Raw genomic sequence first — 17,032 nt, 5'->3', positions numbered from 1 at the left:
CCCTTAATAATATGGTCTGGATCATTCACGTCTCTGAATCCTTCTTCCTCCCTTATAAGTCCAGTGCCATAAAAAACATAATCAAAGGGATAGGGACCATAGTGTAGTATGTTTTAAACACGACAATTTTAATAAGAACATACAACAATGGTTCGTATCAGAATCCAAACATCAAACAGAAAAAATATTCTTCTTTAAAAAATATATGATGTTTGGATTCTGTTACGAACAGATACACCATTTGGGTGCACACTGGGTTGAGTCACATTGTCCAAAAGCCATTTAAAATTACACAACCACTTAAAATGCATATTACTAAATTGTACACTCCATTGTTTTATAAGGAAGATTTATTACTGGATGTCCATATAAAGTTTTGTCAGAAACAAGCTGGTGCCAGTGACTGCTTTATTCTCCATTGCCAATGCAGTCTCTCTGGCAAATGGTATCAGTTTAAATAGTATTCGATATGAGCAAAGTGAGATGAGAAATCATTTAGTACAGTGCATTGAGGGACAAGACATTTTCGTGTTTCCTCATGTAAAATTAAATAAGACACCTAAAATTTTGACAAGAAAAAATACAAATGACGACAGTCTATCACTGCAAAATTCACAGAGAAAAAACTACCGCATGTTTGGTTCGCTCGTTCAGACCTAGAGGCGTGAACAGACGGCAAAGAGCGAACGGTTCATTTGAATAGCCACCCCTTTTTTACTGAACGAGCGAGCGCAAATAGCGTCCGGCTCTGAATCAGGCCATGTGTTAGGTTACAGTCTCATAATAAATCACAAGATAAAAAATATTTCTGTCACGTTTGTGTAAAGATTAAGGAATATTTGCTGTAGCTGTTTAAAAATATTTCACAAAAGTTTAAATGCAAATAAACAAGAAGAAGTGTGCGCTCAGTGGAGTGCGATAGCACATAATTTATATCAGAGTTACATTTATTGTATTTTAATATTTTTTTTATATCTACCAGGCACACAGAACATTGCCAGTTAATGGTTATATTTTAATAGCTCTGCCACACAAGCTCCCACTTTGGCAGATATGCCACACCCATATTCCCCTCCCACCACTGGTACACAGAATGATAAATCTGTATTTAGAGCAGTGTGCTTATCTACTACAATAAAGAGATTTTCACTACTACTATATTTTGTTATGTACTGTATACCTTTTCAGTTAACATATATACTGAGAACACTTACAACATACTTGCCTACCCTCCCGATTTGGTCGGAAGCCTCCCGAAAATCGTGTGCCACTCCCGACCTCCCGGGATGGTAGGCAAGTCTCCCGGCTGCCGCGGATCCATCCTTTCCTTAATAACTTGAAAAAACCCCGGCAGTGAAGGGGGCGGTGACATGATTTGCGTCATTTTGGCACCTCTCCCTGCTTCACACTGCCTGTAATATCGGCAGTGTGTAGCAGGGGCGGAGCCAAAATGACGCGCTCGTATGGCTCCGCCCCGCCCACAAAATTTGTCATCTGGCAGGCCCCGCCCCCGTTTGCTGGCTACGCCCCCCCAGTAATGCCGATCTGGCTGCTCCCTCCCGGAAGGGGCAGCCAGATAGTCGGAATGTATGACTTACAATCTTCTTCTTTATTTGAATTTAATCCCCACAGAGAGTGGTACCTCTCTGCATAGTCTGCAGCTCAACTATAGGACCATTATCATAGTGAGTGCTAGGTCTACAGCCCTAAATCCTCTAAAATTTTTGAATGATGTTTAAAGCTTTAGGAGTAGCTATGTTTGTTAGGATTTAACATAAGTTGGCTGTATAGTCTATCGCAGAGGTTCACAAAGGCGGTCCTCAAGGCTCCTCAACAGTTCAGATTTTAGAGATATCCTTGGTTGAGCACAGATTACTTAATTAGTACCTTAGTCAATTTGATTTAACCACCTGTTCTCAACCATGGATATCTCTAAAACCTGAACTGTTGGATAGCCTTGAGGACCGCGATTGGGAACCTCTGGTCTATCTATTCAGCACTCTTTAGTATGGGACACTGTAAAATGACATGAATTTAGATGAGACAAGGTACATACACATGGTCAGATAAAAAGAACGATATAAACGATAACTTTATCGTTTATAAATGGATGTTCTATATCGTTCTTTTTTTTTTGACCCCTCAAACGACCAAACGATGGTTGATGCGCAGGCACGGATGGTCGATATCAATCATCGCCCGTGCATGCAGGGCTAACCTGGTCGATATTGACCAGGTTAGCTTGTTTGCTATAGGAACCAGCGATAGTCGCAGGTCTGGATGTTCGATATAGAACATCAGCACATGCAGGATTATCAGACTATATCTGATCGTCCCGTGTGTATGGGCCGTCAGTTTTGTTGTACAAAATTTATATTTTTTAAGATATTTTTTAAAATAAAAATTAAAGTTTTTATTGCATGTCTGTTTCTGCTTGGTTTTATTCTTTGTAAGGTACCATACTGGATATTTTGAAATGTAACTAAACTGTGGTGTCTAGTCATCAATACATAATTATCAATAGTGATAATTCTGTTTTAAACTCGCTGCTAGTCTAAACAAGCTTTCGGAGGCATTCATCATGCCTCACTGTCTAAAATATCACTTCCGAAAAGCTGCTCTTTTTGCGGAGTCAGCTTTTCAGGATTGCGATACTTTTCCCTTGCAGCTGATGTGTCCATAACGACTTCCTCAAACTGCACAGGCATCTTCACCGCCAACATCTCTCCCCTGCCGGCCCTTCCGTCCGCCGGTGTCTTCCCCTGCATCCTTTCACTTCACCTCTCTTCCTGTGGTTCAATGGAGCCTGGATGGAAGGAGCAACTGAGGTGAGCCAGAGGCAGTGTGGGGAACACCGGGCTGCGGTGCCGCTGAAGCTCGCAGCTCCTTGAGTTATGCAGATACAGCAGGGAGGGATGTGAATAGATCCCTTTGCTGGCTACAGAGGCTGCCGTGTAAATCTTCACAATCTGCCGTGTAAATGGCAGCCTGTGAAGATTATCAGGCTATACGCCATCTCAGGATGGCGTACAGTAACACCTCCAAGTTCCCAAAAAATGCTTTTTCGTTACTTTATGAATGGTGTCATGCCTTCAGCATAGGGTTTGTTAACCATCTCACTTCTGTTACACTAATTCATATTAGCAGCCCCCCTAGTGGTCAGGACAGTAGCAGTTTAAATCGGATCTATTTTGTCCCTCCTAACATGCCTTAGCAGTCTAGCAATGCATTCTGGGCTAAAGGAGCTGTAAGCAGCCATTTCCGCTTCTCACATGGTCCCAGGCAGATATCACTTCATATGCTCAACCCAGGTATAGCATCCGATGGTGAGTTTCTAAGCTTCAACTGTGCCATCATAGATCTGCTTAGCCAGTTATGTATGTTAGCTGTACTATGTCACACTGCAGCCTATACTTTGCATACTGTATAATTTCATGCTGTTTGCATATTCCATGTTATGTATATGTTTGCCTTGCATTTCCATGTACATATTGAAATTGCCTTTAATTGTTTACATTTACAGTTTTACCACACTCGTTCATACGCACGCATCTGTGTACATTCACACAAGTTCCTCTATTGAATAATAAATTCCGTTCTTCAGATCACATCTGACTGGATTATTGGAAGATAGAGTTTTGGTTATGCAGTCTGCTCCAAATTTGTCAGACACATAGTGAGGGGCAGAACAGTAAAACATTGGGCTGTCAGTGTGTGATGCACTTCATCAGCAACATTGTCTGTCAGCAAGTGGGACACACGGATCTGTTACACTGCCAGCCAGAGCTATCTGCATATGACAGCACAAGAGTTTCTATATAGTCCAACCATGGCAGCTCAGCAATAGGAGTACCGCCATTGACTACACAGGAATTTCACACTGTCAGTACAGCCACCTGCATATGGCAAGACAACAGTCCCTGCACAGTCAAACAGCCTAACAACAGTCCCAAGACCCTGACTACTCAGAGACTTGCTATAGTGTCAGCATTTCCATTCCATCATCATGTCACAGAAAATGGCATCTTCATACAAAACAAGGTCCCAAGTCTCTACTTCCTCCAAATCTGTATCTGTCAGCAATGCAGCCATAATGGCATGCGCAAAAGCAGAAGCTGCAAAAGTGCAGGCCACCTTTGCTGAACAAGAGATGTAATTGACAATAGAAAAATCACGTTTAGAAGCACAGAAAGGAATAGAAACATCACGTCTGGAAGCAGATAGAGATATGGAGAGATCACGTCTGGATGCAGAAAGAGATATGGAGAAAAACCGCTTAGAAACAATTAGTGAGAAGCTCACTGCCGAGAAGGAAGCAGCAGCTGCCATAGCTGAAGCAGAGTTCTTAGAGTCTGTAGAACTCCCTGATATAAGGAGGATCAATGTGCTTGACGCAGAGCTTGGATCGCAGAATTCATTGCAACGCACATCAGAATATGTCAATCAAGCATCCAAAATGGGTAGCAAACCTCAATCAGTACAAAGCATGCATTCAGACTTCATCAGTGAAACAAGCCAAACACACTATGCAGCGCCCCCACTAGTCAACAGTGAACTGCAAACAAGAGAATTCTAGACACAGGGAACCCATGAGGGACAACTCTCTCCCACACAAGGTGTCTGAATCTGCAAACTACAACAAAGGCACAACTACCTATACACAAAAGTGTTATGATATAAGCCAACAGGAACCATACAATCTTAACAGGTTTGACCACGCACCATTTACCCACCATGTTAATGCACAATCAGCATCTCCTAGAGCAAATCAAGACACATTAGACTTTACCAAGTTTCTTGCTCGCGGTGAACTGGTCACAAAAAGACTCTCAAAGTTCAATAATCACCTTGAGAGCTTCAGAGCCTGGCAATCCTCTTTCCAAAATGTAATCAGAGGGTAAGGCCTTTCACATAGCGAAGAGTTAGACCTTTTAATTAAATGGCTTGGGAATGAATCCGCTGAACATGCTAGAAGGATAAGAGTGATCAATATTAACCAACCTGAAAATGGCCTTAATATGATCTGGGATAGACTTAATGAGTGCTATGGCTCACCAGAGATAATAGAAAGCGCACTATTCAAAAGAATTGATGATTTCCCTAGGTTACCTAAAAAAAGCTATCAGAGAATGAGAGAATTAAGTGACCAACTAATGGAGCTTCAAGTAGCCAAGTGTGAGGGAGACTTACCAGGACTTGCCTTCCTCGACACAGCCAGAGGCATTAACCCTATAGTGCAAAAGCTACCTTACAATCTGCAGGAGCAATGGGTCATCCATGGTTCCAAATATAAGCAGCGGCACAACGTGCCATTTCCACCATACTCTGTTTTTGTGGACTTCGTGCACCAACAAGCTAAGACCAGGAATGATCCTATTTTTGCCTTTACCCTGACGAGCTCAACCCCTATTCTACCTAACCCCTGCAAAATGTCAGTCGCAGTTCACAAGACTAATGTGCATTATACAGATTCTTCCCACAGGTCTACACATTCTACTCGCCAAGAGAACAGATAAAGATCCTGCCAAGCAGTGTCCTCTGCATAACAAAGCACATCCTCTCCTGAAATGCAGAACCTTCAGAGAAATGTCCCTGGAGAACCGCAAAACATTCTTAACAGAAACCGGCATCTGCTACAGGTGCTGCTCTTCTATAACCCACCTTGACAAGGATTGTAAGGTTAGTGCTAACTGCATAGAATGTCACAGCACAGAACACAATACAGCTCTACACCCTGGACCTTGCCCATTGACTTTACAACACAGTTATGGTGACAAAGAGCATGGCGGGGAGCTCAGTGTGGAACAAAGAGACACTACTACAGTCATACCAGAGATAACTTCACAATGTACTGAAGTCTGCAAAGACACTATTAGCGGCAGATCTTGCTCCAAAATCTGTTTAGTCAGAGTCTACCCCAATGGCCAACCAGAGAAAGCTGTCAAACTTTATGCAATCCTAGATGACCAAAGTAACAAGTCTCTAGCCAGGTCAACCTTCTTTGAGATCTTTAATGTCAAAGGGCCCAGCACTCCATACTCCTTAAGGACTTGTGCAGGGAGTTTCGAGACAATGGGGAGAACAGCAATCGGCTATCAAGTCGAGTCCATAGACGGAAAAACATGTCTTCCTTTAATCACTATCACTGAATGCAATGAGATCCCTGATAATAGGTCTGAAATCCCTACACCAGACGTAGCTATCCATCATGCACATTTGAAACGTATAGCACATCTGATAACAGAACTGTACCCACTAGCCCAGATAATTCTACTCATTGGGAGAGATATCTTACAAGTCCACAAAGCCAGAAGTCAGATTAACGGTCCACACAATGCTCCTTATGCTCAAAGATTAGACCTAGGATGGGTCATAATAGGAGAAGCATGTCTTGGAAATGTGCATAAACCAGCTACTGTCAACAGCATGCTTACATGTACTTTAGAAAATGAGTGCCCTTCTCTAATTCAACCATGTCAAAATCACTTCCTCATAAGGAACTACCACACTGCACTGTCATAGACTCTACTAGTGACAACCACACCTGTGACAGCTACCAAGAACATTTGGGGTGCACAGTCTTCCAAAGAACAAAAAGTGATGACTAAGTGGCAATGTCCATAGAGGACAATCTGTTCCTGGAAGTAATGAAAAAGGGACTAGTCAAAGATGATGCCAACAGCTGGGTTGCACCTCTACCCTTTAAAACACACAGACGGCGTGTCACGGCCAGGGTATTTCAGCATGGCGCTAGGCGGGTGTTACCTGTGAGGTCGTTGTGGCGCGGGCTGTCTGGTGGTGGAGCTGGTGTCTGGCGGCGGGCTTTGGCTGCGCGCGTTGTTGTGCGGCCCTGTTGTCACTCTGCGCTGGTGAGGCCTGGCGGCGTCTCCGTTCCGTTTGGCATGGGCGCCGCCATCTTGCCTTCTGGCCATGTGATGCGGCTGGCCAATCCTGGTGAGTCACATGTTCACTCCGGCCAGTAACAGCACAGCATGGGGTATTTAGGAAGGGTCAGTGCCTTCCTTCTTTGCCAGTGCAACGTGTATCTCAGCCTAGCTGAGAGGGAGTTCTCTGTGTTTTCCTGTTCCTGTGAATTCGCTGTCTGCCAGTCTGCCTGTCAGCTCCTAGTTCCCACTGGACTACCCCGCTACCTCCACCATCCTTGCCCATACCTGAGTGCCTGAGCCTGCTGACATCCTGCACTTCAGTTCACTACCTGCAAACCTGGCTTGATTATTTTCAGTTTCACTACCTGCACACCTGGACAGCTCTAATTGTTTCTACCTGGACATTAACCCTTTTGCTCCCACCACAGAACTCTTGTGCACATTTATATTCTCCTGGACTTTTATTTACTGCCACATTATATGTCTACTCAAGCACTTATTAAAAATCCTAGTTTTATTTTCAAATCTGCTTCTGTGATCGCTCCTGCTACCACCCCGGGTCCACAAGCAACCCAGAACATAACACGGCGCCTACCTAACAACAGAGAACAAGTACTTAAACGCTTCTCTTCACTAAAACGCAACTTTCACAGGAAACCAGAGATGAAGGATCACTTCTTCTTTTTCATGGACAAAATATTTGAGAATAGTCATGCTGAGATCGCTCCTATCCTTAAAGACACAGACAAATGCTGGTACTTACCAATGTTTTGAGTATACCACCCAAAGAAACCAGGTCAGATCAGAGTCGTGTTTGATTCCAGTGCCAAGTTTGAAGGCATCTCCTTAAATGATGTTCTCCTGACAGGACTAGACCTTATCAACAAACTCCTTGGAGTACTCATACATTTCCATAAGGACTCTATTGCCTTCACAGCTGACATTCAACAAATGTTTCATTGCTTCCTCGTGAGGGAAAGTGACAGGAATTTCCTAAGATTCCTTTGGTTCAGAGACAACGACCCCTCTAAAGATATTGCAGAGTACCGCATGAGGGTACACATCTTTGGTAACAGCCCTTCCCCTGCAGTTGCCATCTATGGACTCAGACGTTCAGTTCAAGAGGGCGAGTATGGTTCTGATGTTAGACAACTTGTGGAAAAAGATTTCTATGTAGATGACTGTTTAAAATCTATGCCAACGGTTGAGACAGCAATCAGCCTCTTCAAGAGAGCTCAGGAAATGCTTGCCTGCTCTAATCTCAGGCTTCACAAAATAGCTTCCAACAGCAAAAGAGTGATGGAAGCCTTCCCTTCTCAAGATCATGCCAGTGACTTAAGGGATTTAGATTTAGGAACTGATTCTCCACCAGCTCAACGTAGCCATGGACTCTTATGGGACTTAAAATCCAACTCCTTTACCTTCCAAGTGAACAGTGAGGAAAGACCCTATACCCGCAGAGGTGTCTTGTCTGTTATAAACAGCTTGTATGACCCCATAGGATTTGCTGCTCCTATCACTATCCAAGGTAAAGCCTTGCTCAGAGACCTAACCTGTGAGTCATCTGACTGGGACATGCCACTGTCTCCTCAGAAAAGAGATTTGTGGGAGGAGAGCAAAAGTTCTCTGTCCACCTTAACCAACCTTTATATTACATGTTCATATGCTCCTGTGCCTTCTACAGAAGTACAAAACCAGAGACTATGTGTATTTTCTGATGCTTCAATCCAAGCAATTGCCGCTGTTGCATATCTTAAAACTGTGGATATTAGAGGTCATTGTCATATTTTGTTTGTCATGGGCAAAGCAAAATTAGCACCACTTCCAGAGCATACCATACCCAGGCTAGAACTTTGTGCTGCAGTGCTAGCTGTAGAACTAGCTGAGCTCATTTCATCTAAGTTGCCAATTGAACTCTTGGGAGCAGAATTCTACACAGACAGTAAAGTAGTGTTAGGATACATCAGCAATGAGACAAGGCGATTCCATGTTTATGTCAGCAACCGCGAGCTACGGATCAGGAGGTCCACCAATCCAAAACAATGGGACTGTGTATCTACTGCTCACAATCCTGCAGATCATGCTACAAGAGCCTTCTCAGCCAGTCTCCTTAAACACAATTCATGGCTCAGAGGACGGGAGTTCCACCAATAGCAGCAACGTGTTTCACAGACCCTGTGTCTGCTTCCTCAGGTGCCTTCTTCACATTTTTTACATTATGGTTTGGCACTATTTGTGGTTATTTTATACTTTATAATTATATTATATTTTATATTTTTTATTGATTTTCTTTTTTTTTGTATGGCCATATATGAAATTATTTTAATGGTAGTTAAATAAAATTATTTTTAACAGATATATATTTTTTCATTACCGACTGACATCGGGATTTAGAATGAATGTCTAAGGCGCTTATGCAATTCGAGTACGGTGAGCAGGATATTATTTACTATTATTCTGACTTGATGACAACCGATTTGCACTATGGAGGCATGTTTTATTTTCTTCACATAACGACTACTGTCATGATTTGAGACCCATCCAGATCGATTCATCGTTGCTATTGCAACCACCGTAGGACCACGGTGTTGATTTGTGTCCATTGTACTGATCTCCCCTATAAAGGGTGAGTATACAGTGCCAGTCAAAAGTTTGGAAACACCTTCTCATTCAATGGTTTTTGTTTATTTAAATTATTTTCAACATAGTAGATTAATACTGAAGACATCAAAACTATGAAAGAACACATATGGAATTATGTTGTCACTTATTCAGCATGGCTACCACAGCATTCTGCAGCGCCATGTCATCCCATCTGGTTTGCGCTTACTGGGACCATCATTTGTTTTTCAACAAGACAATGACCCCAGACACACCTCCAGGCTATGTAAGGGCTACTTGACCAAGAAGGAAAGTGATGGAGTGCTGCGTCAGATGACCTGGCCTCCACAATCACCCGACCTAAACCCAATTGTGCTGGTTTGGGATGAGTTGGACCGCAGAGTGAAGGAAAAGCAGCCTACAAGTGCTCAGCACCTCTGGGAACTCCTTCAAGACTGTTGGAAAACCATTCCAGGAGACTACCTCATGAAGCTGATTGAGAGAATGCCCAAACTGTGCAAAGCTGTCATCCAAGCAAAAGGGGGCTACTTTGAGGAATCTAAAATATAAAAATATTTTGATTTGTTTTAACACTTTTTTGTTTACAACATAATTACATATGTGTTCTTTCATAGTTTTGATGTCTTCAGTATTAATCTACTATGTTGAAAATAATTTAAATAAACAAGAACCATTGATTGATAAGGTGTGTCCAAACTTTTGACTGATACTGTATGTCTATATACTTTCTTTTTTGTTTTTTATCACAGATTTACACTATATTTTTTTCCATTCTTTTTTTTTTTCCCCAAAATAACACTGATCCTTGGGAGCGCCGGAATACTTCTATATTCTATGTTATGTATATGTTTGCCTTGCATTTCCATGTACATATTGTAATTGCCTTTTATTGTTTACATTTACAGTTTTACCACATTCGTTCATAAACACGTGTCTGTGTACATTCACACAAGTTCCTCTATTGAATAATAAATTCCGTTCTTCAGATCACATCTGACTGGATTATTGGAATATAAGAGTTTTGGTTATGCTGTCTGCTCCAAATTTGTCAGACACATAGTGAGGGGCAGAACAAATGGCCCTGAAACTTAATTTATACAAAAATGTCAAAGTGTTTGTAGCAGGGAAGCCCATTTCATCTTGGAATGGGCGTATTAACAAATTGTACTGTTTACATTGTATGTAATAACTATCTATTTTCTGTAGGAAAAATATCTTTTAATTTGTATAGCTGAGGGGTAATTAACTGGCTAGTGTTTACTTATTGCCCTAGGCTCAGTGTACAAGTTTAATAACTGTGGTTTTCTCACTTGAAGCACGGATTAAAGATTGGGGTCGGTTTATAACCCCACAGGGGGTCAGGCTTACAGGCCAACGAGAGACAGACCAACCAGCAAGGTGTAAAATCTTTCTCCTAGCCTGCTGAGCTTCAAACAGGATGGAGGGAGCAATTACCCAAACCCTGCTCAGATTACCAGGAGAGCCTGTGTTACAGTCACCTAAACAATGGAAGGGTTAAACTATCCCAAAATGGGGGGGTGGAGTGACCCAGAGCAGCCTGTGAAAAGGCATAAAAATGTGTGTTTGATATGAAACACTGTTTATTCTGCATGAGGCTATTGAAGGATACAAATGATCCCTAATTAATCACTGGGAAGGCATCATCCCAGAACCATTTAATCCAACGTGATCCGAAAGGTTTGTTTCTCCCCTTTATTATTTTCTGATTTTCTGGAAAGTGTAAGTAACTGTGTGATTCTTTAACATTATTCTATTCTTTGTAACTTTTTGTACATAAGCTTTGAAGACATTCTTGAATTAAACATTAATTCTAGTTCTGGATCTGTGTTTTTATGACCCAAGGCCTCATATGGCTCATGTTACCTGTTTTTCTAAGTATTGATAATTGTGGATGCAGGTGAGAGCAGAAGCTTACCTTATGCTTTAGCATTATATTCTGGGGGGTCGGCCTGCAGAACCGTGACAGTGCTCATGAAAGTGATGATGAATATACCCCTATATCTTAGGGGCATATTCAATTAGGTGCGAGAATAGCAAACATTTTGCACCTCCTGGGTTTTTGCTATTCAATTAGGTGTGGGGTTTTTCATTTAATGAATGGCAAGAGGCTGTTTTTCTCGCTGCCCCAGAGCACAACTAATTTTCCGTACCTGTGCACCTCCTAGGTGACTTGGAAAATGTGTCAGTGAGCAAGGAACGCACCTGTGCACCTGCTGGGAGACATGGAAAACATGAACTGTTTGGGGTCCTGAGGACCAAGTGTTAGAACCTCTCCATTAGGTTTAAGTTTGTCCTACGCAAACAGCCTGTTTTAGGACTGTTGCGAAAAAATAGAGAACCCGGAATAAACCTAGACAAACAATAAATGAACATACAAACTACACACATAGCTGTTTAGAATCAAAGATAGCTGTGAGGCAGGAAGGCTAACCACTGTGACAACATCCTGCCAACATAAATTTTAGGACAGGGCTATTCACAGTAGATGCAATTAGCCAGCTGTTGTTCATGTTCTGTGGATCATATGTTGAATTGCAAGACTTAAATGGATAAAGGCATCTCTTTCTGTAAAGTACTGTAAAAGCAAGTTTATTCAGCATATAAACATATAATGCATTTGGTAACAATACTAAATACACTTTTAGTACATTGATTAAATTCTAAGCATAAAGGATTGCACCATAATAAGGTGGAGTAAAAATAAAGTTATTTTTGTACAAAATAAGGATATAGTTGAAGAAGGTGAAACTGAGCAATTGTTTCATTGGGTGCCGTCAAAATCCTGGCGTGTGGGATGCCGGCGCTTAGAATACCGGCGACAGAATCCCGAAACCTGTCCGAATCGTGCCGGCATCCTGAAGGTAAGTAGTGGGTTAGGGTTAGGAACTAGGGAGAGGGTTAGGTTTAGGGTGTGAGGAGGGGGAAGTTAGGTTTCGGTACTAGGGGAGAGATTAGGGTTAGGCACTGAGGAGGGAGGGGTAGAGCGAGGGGGAGGGTTAGGACACTGGCAGGTGTCGGTATCCTAACCCTGTCGGGATGCATGCATGCAGGATTTTGACTGCCGGCATCCCGTACCCAACCCGTTTCATCACACACACTGCTTCAGGATACAAGAAAGATTTTAATTTCTGTACATTGGCATTCTTTATGATATTTTTACATTATGTTCCCTCAAACAATTTAAGATTATATTAAAGTTTTAAATTTTATATACCATACTATATTTAATAGACATATACACTTTGAAAAACAAGATGCCCAATATATCATTATAAACATGGTTGTTGGTTGTTCTATCATTATTATTCCCAGTACCTGACCAATGGAAAGAAAGAAAAAAGGTTCTTTCGGCAAAGGGGAAATACACCGTTACTGTGTACCAAGCGTCTAGATGCCATTCACCGAACGGACCCTGACGTCATCCGTTGCTATCCACGTTAACATAAAGTGGGAATTGAAACCTGTGGCAAGTGTACAAATTTTGGGTGGCCAAATATTACAGTGGAGACAAAATAACTGCGCTGTCAAGGCATGGAAGACACCAATATACAGTCAGGTCCATAAATATTGGGACATTGACAGAATTTTCATATTTTGGCCTCTATTCACCACCACAATGGCTTTGAAATGAAACAAACAAGATGTGCTTTAACTGCAGACTTTCAGATTAATGGAGCGTACACACGGTCAGATTTGTCAGACTTGTCAGATTTGTCAGATGAACGATTGAACGAATAAACGATCTGAACGATTTGAACGATTTTACCAAAGTTTTGAACGATTGAACGATTTTTGACTGCATTAAAATGAATGGAATCGTCCAAGTCTGACTGCAAACCCATCAGATGTCAGATATCGTTATCTGACAAACGGGAACGCGCATCGTTGATCGTCCATCGTTCAGGCATGTCAGATATGAACGATTTTCCTTCAGATATGAACGACTGAACGATTTTTAAATCGTTATCGTTCATATCTGAAGGAAAAATCTGATCGTGTGTATGCACCATAAATTTGAGGGTAATTACATCCAAATCAAGTGAATGGTGTAGGAATTACAACGGTTTCTATATGTGCCTCCCACTTTTTAAGGGGCCAAAAGTAATGGGACAAACTAAACAATCCTAAATCTAACTTTCACTTTTTAATACTTTGTTGCAAATCCTTTGCAGGCAATTACAGCCTGAAGTCTGGAACGCATAGACATCACCAGACGCTGGGTTTCATCCCTGGTGATGCTCTGCCAGGCCTCTACTGCAAATGTCTTCAGTTCCTGCTTGTTCTTGGGGCATTTTCCCTTCAGTTTTGTCTTCATCAAGTGAAATGCATGCTCAATCGGATTCAGGTCAGGGGATTGACTTGGCCATTGCATAACATTCCACTTTTTAGCCTTAAAAAACTCTTTGGTTGCTTTTGCAGTATGCTTCGGGTCATTGTCCATCTGCACTGTGAAGCGCCGTCCAATGAGTTCTGAAGTATTTGACTGAATATGAGCATATAATATTGCCCAAAACACTTCAAAATTCATTCTGCTGCTTTTGTCAGCAGTCACATCATCAATAAATACAAGGGAACCAGTTCCATTGGCAGCCATACATGCCCACGCCATGACACTACCACCACCATGCTTCACTGATGAGGTGGTATGTTTTGAATCATGAGCAGTTCCTTTCCTTCTCTTCCCATCACTCTGGTACAAGTTGTCTTTGTCTCATCTGTCCATAGGATGTTGTTCCAGAACTGTAATGGCTATTTTAGATGTTGTTTGGCAAACTCTAATCTGGTCTTCCTGTTTTTGTGGCTCACTAATGGTTTGCATCTTGTGGTGAACCCTCTATATTCACTCTTGTGAAGTCTTCTCTTGATTGTTGACTTTGACACATATACATCTACCTCCTGGAGAGTGTTCTTGATTTGGCCAACTGTTGTGAAGGGGTTTTTCTTCACCAGGGAAATAATTATTTTGTCATCCACCACAGTTGTTTTCCGTGGTCTTCCAGGTCTTTTGGTGTTGCTGAGCTCTCTGGTGCGTTCTTTCTTTTTAAGAATGTTCCAAACAGTTGATTTGGCCGCACCTAATGTTTTTGCTATCTCTCTGATGGGTTTGTTTTGATGTTTCAGCCTAATGATGGCTTGCTTCACTGATAGTGACAGCTCTATGGATCTCATATTGAGAGTTGATAGCAACTGATTCCAACTGCAAATGTCACACCTATGGAGCGTACACACGGTCAGATTTGTCAGACTTGTCAGATGAACGACTGAACGATTAAACGATTTGAACGATTTGGACGATTTGACCAAAGTTTTGAACGATTTGAACGATTGAACGATTTTTGACTGCATTAAAATGAATAGAGTCCAAGTCTGACTGCAAACCCATCAGATGTCAGATATCGTTATCTGACAAACGGGAACGCGCATCGTTGATCGTCCATCGTTCAGGCATGTCAGATATGAACGATTTTCCATCAGATATGAACGACTGAACGATTTTTAAATCGTTATCGTCCATATCTGAAGAAAAAATCTGATCGTGTGTATGCACCACTAGAATCAACTCCAGACCTTTTACCTGCTTAATTGATAATGAAATAACGAGGGAATAGCTCACACCTGTCCATGAAATAACTTTTGAGTTGATAGTCCCATTACTTTTGGTCCCTTAAAAAGTGGGAGGCACATATTGAAACTGTTGTAATTCCTACACTGTTCACCCGATTTGAATGTAATTGCCCTCAAATTAAATCTGAAAGTCTGCAGTTAAAGCACATCTTGTTTGTTTCATTTCAAAACCATTGTGGTGGTGAATAGAGGCCAAAATCTGAAAATTCTGTCAATGTCCCAATATTTATGGACCTGACTGTAATAAGAGGCTAATCTTATCATGAGAGATCACTACATTAGGACCCTAACAGGGGTATTCAATATGGGAGCGAAAAGTCTGTGCTGGACTTTTCGCTCCCATATCGAAAAGTCCAGCACAGACTTTTCGCTCCATATCGGAGATTTTCCTGGGATAAAGTATAGGGTGCGCGCCCGCTTTATCCCCGTATTCAATATAAAACCTACGAAAACGGGAACCTGCGAAGTGGGATCTGCGAAAAAAAATGAAATTTATCTGGAATAAATTGTAGGACCCCCCTAAAACTGTAAAACATGGGGGATCACTTTGGGTACCACCATTTTAGCCTGCAAATGAAAGTCGGGATTTAAATAGCCGCAGCAGGTGTTTTTTCCCCGACATTGAAGAAGTGATGCAGAAGAGCACTTAGGTTATTTTTTTAAGTGGTCCCATCAAATTTGGGGTACATGAAAATGGGTACTAATATATTTTTATGTCCCTAAAGTCTTTATTTAAAAATTCTGCAAATATGCACCAGCCGCTAATAACCTATTCTAGAAAACACCTGCCGCATACTTGCAGAATAGCCCTGAACCTATTTCCCTATTTTTAAACACTTTTTTCCCTTTTTTTTTTTTTTTTTCACCCCAAAATTTCAATGATTTTTTTGGGGTGTCCCTATTTTTTTTTACTTTATTTGACACAGTTTATTTTAAAATGTCATTCCCAGGGATGCAGGCTATTTTTTTTAAGCCTGCATCCCTATACCCCAATTCTGCACTTTTTTTCGCCACCTATTCAGTGGTGAAAAGTTATCCCCGTTTTTTTTCGAACCTGCGAAGTCTTTGAAATTGAATACAGTGTAAAACCAAAACCTGCGAAAATGACGTCATAGGTGCGAAAACATCGCAAAAACAGAGTTTTCGCTCCATATTGAATACCCCTGATAGTGAGGTAGTTGGAGCCTAACCTCTCCACGAATGATCAGCAATATTAGAGCAGCCGTAATAATGAATTATCCTAATATACTATTCCTGATCAGTATAAAATGACAATATGATTATAGGCTAATTGTATTATATTAGCAGGCATCTATCATGATAAAAATTAGCCTCTTATCATATTGGTGTCTTATATTGACAAGGAAGAGCAAGTTATGTAATTAAAACAAATATTCATCAAATGCATAAGCAATAATAATACATGACTATTTCTGTAGAAATGAATGTGTTTAACAAAGGTGAGCATAACAAATATCTACTAAACCACTGCATGGCTCTGGTTATCGTTTACCATTTAAATAATAATGTATGTTTTATTATGCGTTACTTTATTCCTAGCAGCCATTTTGAGTCCCCCAATGGCTTAATAAATACGTCTATCAATCTAGAAGGCACCAATAACATTAGCCCTGAGGGGAGGCTCATGACTGCCTTCTAAAACATATTTACATCACAAGTTACGTCATTGGGTGAAGAGCCTGTCAATCTTAACACTAAACAAATCCGAATGGCATTTGAAGCAACCACTGTTATTGGACAAATAAGCCTTCAATCACTAACTTAGACGACCTGATTAGCTCTTTCCTGGTACAACCATACAGCCTATGAGGGAAGATATTCAGGCTGCACTGTGAGCAAGCACAAGGAAATAGCAG

The sequence above is a fragment of the Taudactylus pleione genome, unplaced genomic scaffold (assembly GCF_031769625.1).
Source record: "Taudactylus pleione unplaced genomic scaffold, aTauple2 ptg000560l, whole genome shotgun sequence".
NCBI classification, from domain to species: Eukaryota; Metazoa; Chordata; class Amphibia; order Anura; family Myobatrachidae; genus Taudactylus; species Taudactylus pleione.
The sequence above is the reverse complement of the archived record's forward strand: the minus strand, read 5'-3'. Positions refer to the sequence as shown.